The 13425-nt window shown below is 42.4% G+C and overlaps 2 long non-coding RNA genes across 2 annotated transcripts; both read left to right on the top strand.

The window, feature by feature from the left end:
- The first annotated feature begins 578 nt into the window (after nucleotides 1–578).
- Nucleotides 579–1616, top strand: LOC121594554. The gene is made up of 3 exons (XR_006004993.1): nucleotides 579–682; nucleotides 804–1007; nucleotides 1077–1616. It is a non-coding gene; the product is annotated as an uncharacterized LOC121594554 (long non-coding RNA).
- A 999-nt stretch (nucleotides 1617–2615) lies between these two features.
- On the top strand, nucleotides 2616–3876 carry LOC121594555. Its single transcript, XR_006004994.1, has 4 exons — nucleotides 2616–2875; nucleotides 2981–3250; nucleotides 3434–3679; nucleotides 3755–3876. It is a non-coding gene; the product is annotated as an uncharacterized LOC121594555 (long non-coding RNA).
- The last annotated feature ends 9549 nt before the right edge of the window (nucleotides 3877–13425 follow it).

Raw genomic sequence — 13425 nt, 5'->3', positions numbered from 1 at the left:
TTATAAGAATTTAAATGTTATGTTTAAATGTACATGTATGTTGATGTAATGTATGTATTTTTGTATATTTGGTTTAAGTTCTTGGTTAATTATCAATTGGTAAAGTGTTTTACAATCTTTCATTTCATTTTCAAGATATTACGTTGGTGTTTCACCATTTCAGGATTTAGAAATTGTTTTTCTATCAGACGCAAGGACTGCTTCGAAGTTTCTTATAGAATAGATAAAAGCTGTAATATAGTATCAATAGTACATTACAATAAATAAAAATGGAAAAGCAATGTTTTTATCAATAAATAATATGTAATATATAAACGGCGATGCGGTAACGGCAACTATGAATAGGTAGAGCAATTTAATTAAATAAATATATTTTTATTTCTTCCTTCTATGGCAGCTTGTTTTAACATTTCCCTGCATGTTTACTCTTGCCGGTGCATGCGTCAGTTTTCTGTTTTAAATATTCTTTAACATATTCTATATCTACTTCTATTCCTACGTGGTTTGTGGCGATAGACTTAAATAAGCGCACTGTATTTCGGTATTTACTAAAAGCTATTTTTTTCCTGACGATCCTTCCCAGCTACACCGTGCAAGAAAATTCCTATCAAACAACACGTCTAAAGCCTCATGCATCCTGTTGTTGGCATCCTGGCTGCTGATATCTGCATCTATCCTTTGAGTATAACTGCAAAATGCAAAATCATCTTCAGCTATTTTTGCTTCAAAAGCATCAAACTGTTGTTCATTTCCGATTTTTTCCATGGCTAAACTCTGCGCATTTCTTCTTATACCCTTCATAGGATTCAGTATTGTGGACTGCTCATTTAAAATCACCAATATCTGAGCGCTGCGTGCATCTATTTTCATTAACATCATCCGACAAAGAGGACAGCAGCTTCCAGAATGCTCTGCTGAAGTAATTGAAAGGACTGTTTGTTTTGCTCCTGCTGCAGTCTGGTGTTCATCGTCGGTGATCATCATTATTGGCGACGAAGGCAGCACAGGTTCGTACACCGAAAACGTAGCAGAACTCGTTGACGGTTTCTGATCACTTTTCCTGGTTATATTTTCAGGCAAATTTATCACAACACTACCAGTTGCTCGTTCAGTCTTTATGTTCGATGTACCGGTGCTTGTCGATGGCTCTTGGTTTCCACCATCAACTATCTTGCCTGGCGGTCGGATCTGGCTAGGAACACCGGTAAAAGATTGCTCAGATATAGCAGTACTCGTTGATGGTTTTTGAACATTAACGCTGATCATTTTGGCTGGTGTACGGCTCACAACACAAACAGATCCTCCAGCAGCCGCTATCACCGATGCAGAAGCACTGGTGGGTAATTGTTGTCTTACAACAGTGGTCTTCATACCACGCTGGTTCTTCGGAGCATGAACTTCGGCAAACGATCCAATCGATGGTACTGCAGATCCCGTCAATGCCTGTTGTCTACCGATCTTCATGCCTGATTGCTGCGGTAGAGCATCAGTAACCGGTACCAATGATGGCGCAGCAGTACTAGTTGACGGTTGCTGTCCATGTTGCTGGCCTAACGGACGGAATGGTGCAGCAACACCAGGTAATGTTGACCGATGATGATTACCATCACCGGCACTCGAGACCAGCGCTGACACTGCATCCGTTACCTTCACCTGTTCAACAACACGAACTGGCATTCTTTGTTGACTGAGCCGTGCGCGCTGACCGGCCACTGAAACCACCGAAGGCACTGCACTTGTTGTCGTGAGTTGTCCAACAACACGGACCGGCAAGCCGGGAGGACGAATGGCACGAGGAACGGCAACCGAAATCACCGTCGGCACTGCACTTGTCGTCGGAAGTTGTCCAACAACACGGACCGGCAAGCCGGGAGGACGAATGGCACGAGGAACGGCAACCGGAACCACCGATGACACTGCACTTGTCGTCGGAAGTTGTCCAACAACACGGACTGGCACATCTGAATGACGAAACGACTGCACACCCGCAATGGCCGAAGGCATCACTTGTAGAGGAAGTGGTACTTGAGACTCTTCCACAACTTCTTCCTCCAATCGAAGACACGTTAGTTTATCTTGCGTCGACATGGTGTAACTTTTGCAAAATGTACGAAATTGCACTAATATTTTCAAATTTACACAAAAGACACTTTTGGACACTTTTTCACGAGGCACTGACACGATGTATTAACTTTGGAGTCTGAAGTTGAACTAAAATTGTGTAGCGAAGTGTTAGCCCTTTTATACTGCATTTCGAGCAGACTTATGAATGAGTGGGAGGAGTTAAAGGACTTGTGGAAGAAGGAATAGGATATGGTGTGATGTCGAATATTGTGCCTGTTGCTTGTGCTACCGAATGTCGCCAAGCTCACGTACCCGCGTTTTATGTACCTTTTCTTGGTGTTTACGAGTTACTCGCCACCAACATGCATATCGGCTGGAACTTGGACCCATGCTAAATTGAAGCAAAGTTTAAGTAAGTCTGACCTAAGTCAGTCCGAGTAAGTCAGTAGCTAAAGTAATATAAAGACAGTATGATAAACTGGTTAGTAATGTTATTTTTTTCATTTCAGCTAATATGCCGTGCGAAAAAGCAAAATAAACATTTAATTTTAATGTTTATTAAGCCAAACCGACATTATTTTTTTCATCTAAAACGTTTTTTATGTGTTTTTTTTCTCATCGCGTTTAGGCGTTGTGTATCAGATCGCAACTGCTAATAATTTCGTCGTCTGAGGCGGACTGTTATGGAGGTACCAAATCTTCAGTGATGATGAATGCGTTCACGAATCTACGAGCCGGTGATTGGCGGTATCCAGATCATCGTCGTACTGTTAGCTTACCTAAGCTACCAAAATTAGTGACAGCGTAAAATGTAAGAGAAAGACAAATTGACGATTAAAGTAATATAATTAAAATTAATGTTTAACATGGATTGCGCTCCTTTAACAGTATTTTTCTCTTATATTGTCTATTTCAGTTGTGCTGTGAGGATTACAGCTGACTCTCACAACCGTCCGGAAGTCGCAGTAATTTGGTAACAAAAAGATCATCACCACCGCACGAAGCGCAGCATATTGAAGCAAGCCCAAGCGGATAGCAACCACCTGCAGCAAACGTACGCCGAACTAATGGACGTGGTAGACGCGTTATGATTGCAAGACGATATTTGCGCTCTGAAAACGCTAGCACAGATGTTTGAGCCACAGAGGTGACGTTCCGAGAGTGTAAAAACTTGCCGTGCCCACAGGTACGCAACAAACGCGCCCAAATCTATGGCATAGTATTGGGTGTTAGTTACACTGGTGCGAGTAGGAAGCGTGCAAATGAAAAAATATGTAAAAATGTCCCCATTATTCCTTTGTACATCCAAGAAACGATCACGAATGATCAGCATTAAATGCATTTGACTGATATTATTCTTTTTCTTTAGTTTCAGATAAGCCGTTCTCATCAATGCCATATTATGTACCGTCGGTTAGTTACACTTCATAACGAAGGACAATCACATCTGGTTAACGGAATGCTGCCAAAACGATGAAGCTGGCTTAGCCCTCGATGACGACGCAACTCCTGCACGTTCGTCGTCATACTTTCATTTCAACTGGAGGCATGTTTGTTTTAGGCGGCTACAACATGTTGTTTGAACATGTTGAATAGAACAAACATGTTGATAATGGTAATGTATTGCATTCTCAACGCTTTATTTGTACGAAATGCAAATAACTTTCTTTACTTATTTTATGTTTTATAGTTTAATTTAATTACAGGTGAATGCTGGAAATCTCTGTGATAACCGTTTTCGTGCGCTGAATAAGGTTTGTATGAAAAATAGTGTATTTTTAGAATATTTTATTTTTCAATAAAGTAACGGTAAATTTGAAATACACTGTGTTGATAAACAACCCGAATGAAAGAAATACACGGATAAACTAATGTAAACAATACACGAAAGAACGGGGGGTCCGTTTCATCCGTACCCCCCCACGCCCAATCATGTCTTCCGTTGGGCGCCTGAGCCATACACGGTTGGGCGCCCGTTTCTCCTCCTCCGGCGCCGTCAGTTTAGCTGTCAATTGCCTGCCGGGGTGTGTGTTTTTGCCGCCTCGCATAACCAGATCCTACGGGATCTTCTTCTTCTTCTTTGGCTCAACAACCGATGCCGGTCAAGGCCTGGCAACACACTTGTGGGGTTGGCTTTCAGTGACTTATTGATTTCCCCCCATAGCAGGATAGTCAGTCCTACGTATGGCGGCTCGGTCTATTTGGGGCTTGAACCCATGACGGGCATGTTGTTAAGTCGTACGAGTTGACGACTGTACCATGAGACCGGCTACGGGATCACCTTGCAAAAAACATCAAGAGAGGGGGAAGGGTAGGTGTGTGTGTGTGTGTGTGTGTGTGTGTGTGTGTGTGTGTGTGTGTGTGCTTGCATGCGTGCGTGATTGTGTGTGTGGTTTTTGCTGTTTCGCGATCTCCTACGGAATCACCTTGCGAAAACACACGAGGAGGAGGGGTTGGGTGTGAGTCTGTGCTTGCCTGGGTGCGTGCGTGGCTGTGTGTGTGTGTTTTTGCGTTCGCGTTCTCCAACGGGATCACCTTGCGAAAAACACCATGGGGATGAGGAGATTTGTGTGTGTTTTTTTTTCTTTGCCGTTTTGCACTCTCCCGCGGGTCTCCATGTGAGCGATTGTTTTTTTTGTTTTTCAAGAAGAAAAAAATCTTCAAAAATACCAGAGGGGAGGGTGTGTGTGTGAAAAATAAAAGAAAATATGTTAAACGATGTTAAAAATGAGTCTGAACTCATTGCAATCCGAAACAAAGCGAGGGGGGTCATAAAATGTAGTACACATGCATGCAACATGTATCGCGCCGCCGCGACGTTTCTCGCTTTCAGCCCGATAGGAGCTTCTAAGGGATTATTTTAATGGGCGCCCAGATAGAGCCCGATGAGACCAAAATCGCATGGATAATGGTACCGGGGTAGGCGAACAAAACGTTAGCTGCTTGCTCCACCCTCCCGACAATGACACTCAAATTCTCTCATTTTCTCATACCCTCTCTGTCACATTCGTAGCTCGATCTCCCTCTTCTGGGACTTAGCGTTCTGAGCATGCGGTTTTTGCAACGGCCATTTCGTGCCGCTTCGATCTCATCACCTTCTCTCCCCTCCCAACCCCCTTTTTGATCTTTGTTTTGAGGCTTGCCAATTTTTGACATGTCAAATGAGAGTGAAGCCAAAATGTAAACAGCAAGTGTTTGCGTGTGCGGTGATCTTTTGAGTATTTTGTGCAAATTATGTGATATTTCTTATAAATAACGTTTTGTTTTATAGATTAAACATAAAACCAACTACGACAATATTATTTAGTTGTTGTGGAAGCGAAAAAAATTGCTTGAAGCATTGAATAAAGCAGGATGAAATTTCTAACCTTCACGCGCGACGCTGAGGTAAGGAGTGCTTGTGTTTAATTTTGATAATTGTTTCATTTTAGGATGTGATTTGTGCCATATAACCTTTTTTTGCGGGGATTCTTTAGTCGGCATCATATGCAGCTGTTAACCGGTGCAGAGGAAGGGGCTCGCTACGACCCTTCCCGCACCCCGACGGTTTTTTTTCCGGAAATGAAGGATATGTTCCTGGTGGGTTGAACTTGTTCTGTTTTAATTGACTGGTTTTAATGTAGATGACCTTTCTCCCGGTAGGCTATATGCGCAAAATGTCACGGTAACCCGTGTTGTGAACCAATCGGCATATGCCGTGCCGGTCCGTGTGGAAATTGTACCCAAAGGCACGTTGTCCAGGCACGACACAAGAGTACAATCACATGCTGCAATCACAACTGATCTGCTCAGCGTGCCACCTGATGCTGGCGTTCGGCAAAACACAGAAGGACAGGAGTTCGACGTGTGGAACAAGGATGTGCTGAATGCGTTCCTGATCGATATCACGTGGATCATTCTTCTGCGACTATAAGGGATACTTACTGGATTGTATTCGTGACAGGGCCGGCCAGAAGGGTGTGCGCAAATTGACGGCAATTGTCGCAATGTACCATGGCGTTCCGGTGATGCCAAAAGACGAAGCAGACTTCTCCAGCTACTTATCTACACCGAAGGATGAGCGTGCTCAGGGCAGCAAACAACTCGCCGGAGCACGGAGCACGAAAGGCATCGTACGCGCAAGGCTTCATGCTGCTGCGCGAAGCGGCCATCGAGTAAAAGAGGAACCTGAACTACGGTGGCTCCTCGTCAACATTTGAAACGTGTTTGTAAACAATTCGCATCGTAACATCTATCTTATCATGCGTATTCCATAAAATTATTCTGCAGATATCAAGCGGCTGACATTAACTTGCTATAAGGTTACCAAAACTGAATTGATGTAAGGCTTCATGGTTCAGTATTTGGCCGAAAACGTACGTACTAGTTCATTGAACTATCTAAAAAAACAGCAAACCAACACGCTGTTGCCTCGACTCGAGTACAAGCACCGATTTAACCGAATTGTTAGCCCTATAGCCTATCCATCATATGCAGCAATACGTGCTCAATGTATGGCGTTGCTTGCTTGTACTTAAACATATACATCTTTGAGTAAGTACGCTTTGAGGACCGTTATTCCAAGCTTATCATTGTGAAAATATATTTAATATAAATTTCAGGTTTTATGAGTCCCTTAAATGGTCGTGCCACTTGAAAACATACGTCACCATTACGCCACCAGACCTCATCAATAGACTAATAAACGACGGCGCTGCATTGAAAGCGGTTCATGGTGCTCATGTAGACCTCAAAACTGGTTAGCACTTGATAAAAAGGTAAGCAAGTGAGGATTCGACAAACGTGCATATGACCATCTCTGTTCTGTAAAAGTTATTCACAAAGTATGATAACTATGAAATATCATACTTATGGTAATAATCTTAAAGCTAACTTTGCTACTTATTCATTGCACCAGTTCAATCCATTATGAATATAAAAATTGGTATGTTAAAAGGAAAATTATTCATAAAAACTTTTTTGTTACTAAAACTCCATAATATTTTATATTTACTCATATCCACATTATTTCGAATAATTCATACAACTACCTTAAACCGACAAATCAATTACTTTCAACATTCACTAGCATTTATGAGTTCTCTTCTATTTTTCAATGGATTAATAGTTCAGCAACAATCAAAAATATAAAAAAAACCTTATCAATATCAACAACTTCAAAACAAAACAAAAATTCGTCAAAGAAACATTATTAAATTTTATCTTATTTATCTAATTCTTCTTCTTCTTTCTTGAAAACGTACCACGACTTACACTTTTCACAATGCCTTTCGCTTGGGCAGTTGATTGCAAATTTTTAAATTTCTACATAAAAAAAAATCTTTAACAATAGAATCCTCTAAAGCCCTTCCTGCTCCTCCGACAACAGCAAATAGATGGAGGATGTTAGAATATTTCCTGAATTCTACCTTAGGCCCGCTACCTCCTCGTCCACTCCAACTGCAATCTACTATAAATATCCTATTAAATAACAAGTAAAGAACGCGATGCATCCTACTCTTTGCGTTTGATGCTTCTACCTTCTTCATAAGCCATCCTTTTAAATTATTGAAGCGATCTGCTGACGCTATGCTTTCTTCTAAGCTGTCTAGACCTATCTTGGTTGAAATCAAAGCGAACAAAAAGTCTTCTTCATCTTCCATATGCACATCATCATTTTGGGTTGGTTCAGCTTGGCTTTGGCTTTGAGTTCTTAAAATCTCGTGCTGTTTCATTCGCACGTCGATCACTGCATTCAAAACTGTCCTTATATCTTTTTTTATTTTCCTGCGCTAGTTCTACACAAGGACATTCCTGCGAACTACTCGTCGAAGCATCGGGAGCTCGTCCGTCGTTTGGTGTCATGATTATCTAAAAAAATAGGTACAGGTAAAATAAACTAATTTTTGAATGATTTCCATGCATTAACGCTTTGATTCCTTCACTTAAAGAATCGCCGGAAGCCGAACAACTATTTCGGTAACTAATAATGTGCTGGAATAGGAAAATCCGTAAATCCGGAAGTGATTTTAGCTATTCAAAACGACGCCACTTGTCGACTTGTTATTGTTTAATAAAACGCATGCAAACCAAATACCGTTGTTATTTCATTTTGACAGCAGTTGGAATGGGTCGAACCCCATTGTGTGGACTCGCATCAATACGGCTGCACCGTTACGTCATTGAGCGCCTGTTCATATTGGGCTTGTTCTCTGAGTGGTGTTTATACCAACAAGCCGAGAACAAGCCGAGAACAAGCCCAAGAAATTTCATACAAATTCTCTCTGAGATTGTTGAGAGGGCGCCGATGGTGCGTGCTGTTGGAAGAAAAACACTTGCTGTTTGATGCGTTTGTCTGAGGAATGAAAGATAAATCGAGCATTAGAATGGTGAACAAAACTAGCACCATTTGAAACTTCACGAAGATATTTTAAATTAAACGGCGACTCTGTATGCCCGATCCATCTGCTTTGATCTGTTATCAGGAGCTTTGGTAATGAAATAGCTACGTGTGATGGAAAATAATAGAATAATAAACAAACATTGAAAGCAGTGTGATTGTTAGAACACAAACATCATTTGGAAGATTTGTATTCCTATGCATGCACTTACCCGTAGATCATGTAACAAAACAAACTGCATCTACGCCTGTGTTGACATCTTTCACGATTTACTTAAACACTTTTCTATTAACATTTGATAATTTTCGCTGCATCTTCCGGCACCAATCCTTCCCAAATAAACTTTGCATTCGTTCTGGCAATGAGTTTCGAACGATCACAACACAGCGCGAGAGTGAAGAATACAAAGTAAATGGCACTATGTACAAGTGCTGATCATATGGTCAAAATAAAGTATAATGGAATTTATTTTACTTCAAATGAATTGATTTTATTCTGATTTAAATTTCAAATATTGTATCAGCCTAGTTGTTAACGTTCAAAATTTTAATGAAGTGAAAACATCATTACCGGATGAATGAAATGACAAACGACGCATTTTGACCATATCGAATAATGATCGTCTTTACACATAGTGTCATCTCTTGCGCTTCAGGATCTCACGTTCAGAGCAAACATTCTCCCATCTTCGCATCGGTTGGAGCGATCGGCTATGGGGTTGTGGAGTGCAAGTGTGTCGCATGATTCCTTCAAAACTAGGGCCAGGGGTAGCGAGAGGCATCAAAATGAGTTACTCTTTGCCAAGCGGGTTATGTACAACTGCACTTGTCATCATGAACATGATGATGATGATAAGATTTTTCTTGATATATGAAAACAAATTAGAAAAAAAATATAAGAAAGAGACAACATAAGTTTGAGACACGAGCGCGTACAAGTGGACAATCGGATTTAGTTTAGGAGAGATTGCTGTCTGCATGTCTCGAGGTCACAACGAGATTCACTCATTGATAATTGTAAGTGGCCAATTTCAGATACATTAGGTTCTCCTGCTTCGGAAGGTAGTGCCCTGGTGCCATCGTTGGTACCAGCGGAACTGGCCATATGCATGTTGCAGTGTGTCCTGATAATTTCCAATACATTAGGTTCTGCTGCTTTGGAAGGTAGTGCCCTGGAGCCGGTGTTGGCACCAGTGGAACTGGCCATATGCACACAGCAAATTTTCTCTTCCTGCTTCAGTAAATTTTTTTACTGAAACGGTTCAGTAATAGAATATTTTACTGATTTTCAGCATGAATGTCATGTTTTTACTGACTTTCAGCAAAATAATTTACTGAATTCATTTCAGTAATACGCATTTCACTGAAAATCAGTAAAATAAGTGTCAAATTAGTCGTTTCACTAAAGATGAGTAAAACTTATTACTGAAAATGCAGCAATTCATTCTGTCAAATCGACCTGTCAGTCAGAACATCAAAACAAAACAATGCGGTATCTACTTGCTCGTGATGTGCAAAAAGTTGATTTTGTAGGCGCTTACAGGCACCCGGTGAAATTTCAGGTGATATTTCGGCTTACGGGATTAATTTAAAACAATTGGCAGCCGTGTTACTGTGTAAAATATTTGTTACAATCCACTGTGCTTGTTGAAATTACGTGGTGTCTGTGAGCGCTTATTGAACCATCTACACTTGCAGCGCAAAATACAGTATAAAAACTGTATAAAACAACACGAAACATGTATGAATATGAACTGAGCGACTGGCAATATCTGCGCATCAATAAAAACTCAATTTAAAATAAATATTTCGTCATTTTCAATCGCTACCAACTACTGAAAAATCAGTAATATGAGAATGGCTTTACTGGGATTTCAGTAAACGAGCTTTCATTCTGGTGAGCACCGGACATTACTGAATGATTCAGTACACATTCTTTTATTGAAAGGATTACTGAAACTTCTGTTAAAAAAATTTCAGTAAAATTTTACTGGAGTTCAGTAAAAAAGTTTTCTGTGTATGTCGCAGTTATGTCCTGATGTGTTCGATGGAGTTGACCCGTTTTTTCTTGATCAAACTACGTCGGTCGTCTCGGGTGTGTGTATGACTTAGTGGATTCTTTCGAATGACGTCCGATGCCACCACTTGCTCGTAAATTTTTATTTTATTCAAAAACTACCTTAGAGTAATATTATTGTTAAGATACTTCCGTCCTTCTCAAACCTGTGTTGGGGTAAGAGGTGGGACTTATCATCATCATCATCATCATCAACATGACCTCTATAAGCTGCTTTAATAGCTCTTCTGCTTACTGGAAGAAATCACGAATGGGCCGCGGGGCCACGGGGCTTTCTCAAGCTGAGAAAACATTCTCAAGCACTCATTTAAGTTTCTCAAGCACTCCAAACTTGTTCTCAGACCTGAGCTTGTGGCCGTCGCCAATTTTTCTCACTCTGAGAAACTGATTAAGCCACTTGTTAATGATGAAGAGGAATTTTTAAAGATGATGACACGATGTTGTTGCTTTGAACTCTTGAACTTGACTAAATTTATTCAGGAAAATCACTTGCTTATATACTGCAGAAATTCGGGAATTCGAGCTGCCGCATACGGATTCGGGCTTCACGATACCAATCTACAGCAGTTTGCGCTGCGTAAGGCAGCAGTAATCGCTGATGCGGGCGTGCGTGCGTTTTCTGAAAATGTATGGAATTTGACACCCGCAGCGAGTGACAGCCCGCACCCGCATGCGTCAGAATCAAACAATTTTGATTTTTCCGCACGCACGCCCGCACGCCCGCAGTAGCGATTACCGCTGCCTAATAGAATTACGATTAAGTACTTTTTACACGTAGGCAAATTTCCTGGAAGCGCCCTCTACCTTACGCTAGGCGTACTAAGGCTGACGCGTTACCATTACGCTTGCCGTAACATACTCCCCCGCGTTAAATTATCTAATTCAACTAGGATGAACTGGATGGCTCGTCGGTGGGAAGAACGCAGATTTTAGAGATGGAACGCTTTAAGTCTCCATCTTTTGTCTCGACGATGACCACTCGGATGTTGTCGTCAGCTCCCTTGATGATCTGCATGACGCGGCCAAGACACCACTTTGATGGAGGTAGCCCGTCCTCCTTCAGCAGCACCATGGTATCCAGCTTCAAGTTGTCCTTCTGCTTAGTCCACTTGGTTCTCTACTGTAGTCCGGACAAGTAGTCTGTTGACCAACGTTTCCATAGTCGACGGACAAACTCTTGCACCTTTTGCCAGCGATCAAGATGGTTGAACGGCAGCTTTTCCAGCGATGGTTCGGCAAGGGATACGATGGGGCGATGAATGAGGAAATGACCTGGGGTCAGCACTTCCAGATCAGATGGGTCATTGGAGAGTAGTGTAAGTGGTCTAGAGTTGAGGCATCCTTCAATCTGGATCAGTACAGTGTTGAGTTCGTCGCTCGTGAGGATGGCGTTCCCAACGGTTGACTTGAAGTGTATTTTGAAGGACTTCACTGCCGTCTCCCAAAGACCTCCAAAGTTGGGTGAGCGAGGTGGGGTGAATTTGAACTGGATGCCATCGTGGATACTTACTTGGACAAGGAAGCAATTTCTGATGAATCGTCGAAGTGCCACAAGGAATGCGTTGGTAGACAGGTCAGCGACCAATTCGATGTGTAGAGCCTTCACTGCCATACAGACGAAAAGTCGCTACGTAGCCTTTGATGAGTTGCGCCTTCCGAAATGTTTGTCGATAGTGTATCGGTCCACACAAGTTGACTCCGGTGTGTAAGAAAGTTGACGTAGGTGTAACTCTCTCTGCTGGAAGGTCGCCCATGAGTTGTTGTACAGGTGTGGAACGGCAACGGTAGCATTTGTAGCAGGAGTAGACGATTATTCTGGCCAGGTTTTTTGCTCGCAGTGACCAAAATCGTTCTCGCATGCTCGCTATCAGTAGTTGTGGATTCATGTCGATAGGTCCGATGATACAGGGTTGCAATCTGATTCGTCAGCGGATGGTTGGCGGCTAAGATGTACGGATGCTTTCGGTCGAACGGTATTGGTGCATGTCGCAATCCAGCCACTCGTAACAGGCCATCTTGTAGAAACGGTGCTTGTAGTTTTAAAAGGTGAGTTGTTGCCGACCAGAACGCCTTTCGATAGATGTTTGATGTCTTCATGATTCAGCTTGAGCGAGGCGAACTAGACAGATGTATCAGAGGAGATGTGCAGATGTGTAGATTCGGCTAGTTCCTCTAAGCTGAGATGATGATCCAATCTGCGTTGTTGATGATTAGCAGGATTCGTGTTGTATCGGAATCTTCTTAGCCACACAACCAGACGTTGCAGTCCGATGAACGTTGAACGGAGGCTAAAAAGTTCGTTCGGAGCCACGAATTGTGTAGCCATGCAAATTGATCGCTCCTCCAATTCGTCCGTGGTGGATTCTTCATGTCGAGGTTGATGAGTGTACGGCCATTCCTCTGATGGTTACACCAGGCCATTCTAATCCGTACCAAAGGGTTGAAGTTTCCAGCTGATCCGCATGCATTCCTCGGGAGATGATGTCCGCAGGATTGCCCGTTCCGGGTACGTGTCTCCACTCCTTGCCGTGAGTGATGTGTTGGATCTCGGACACCCGGTTAGCGATGAAGGTTTTCCAGCGTGACGGAGTTGCAGACAACCAATGCAGGACGATGGTTGAGTCAGATAAAAAAATGGTCCCGACTTGTAGCGAACTTGTAGGCGTCTGACACCTTCTCGTACGAGTGTGCCAGTAGCAGTGCTGCAGAATGGTCCAGTCGGGATAAACAAACACGCTTTTGCAGTGATAAGGTCGGTTGTCACACGTCCATCGGTGTTGGTCGAACGCAGGTAAATCGCCGCTCCGTACGCCTTCTCGGATGCATCACAAAAGCGAATCTACGAATGCATTGCTCGTTGGTCAGTTAAGAGCCAGTGTGGAATGTAGATCTTTTGCAGCATGGC

This window comes from Anopheles merus, chromosome 2L (assembly GCF_017562075.2).
Source record: "Anopheles merus strain MAF chromosome 2L, AmerM5.1, whole genome shotgun sequence".
NCBI lineage: Eukaryota > Metazoa > Arthropoda > Insecta > Diptera > Culicidae > Anopheles > Anopheles merus.
The sequence above is the reverse complement of the archived record's forward strand: the minus strand, read 5'-3'. Positions and strand labels throughout refer to the sequence as shown.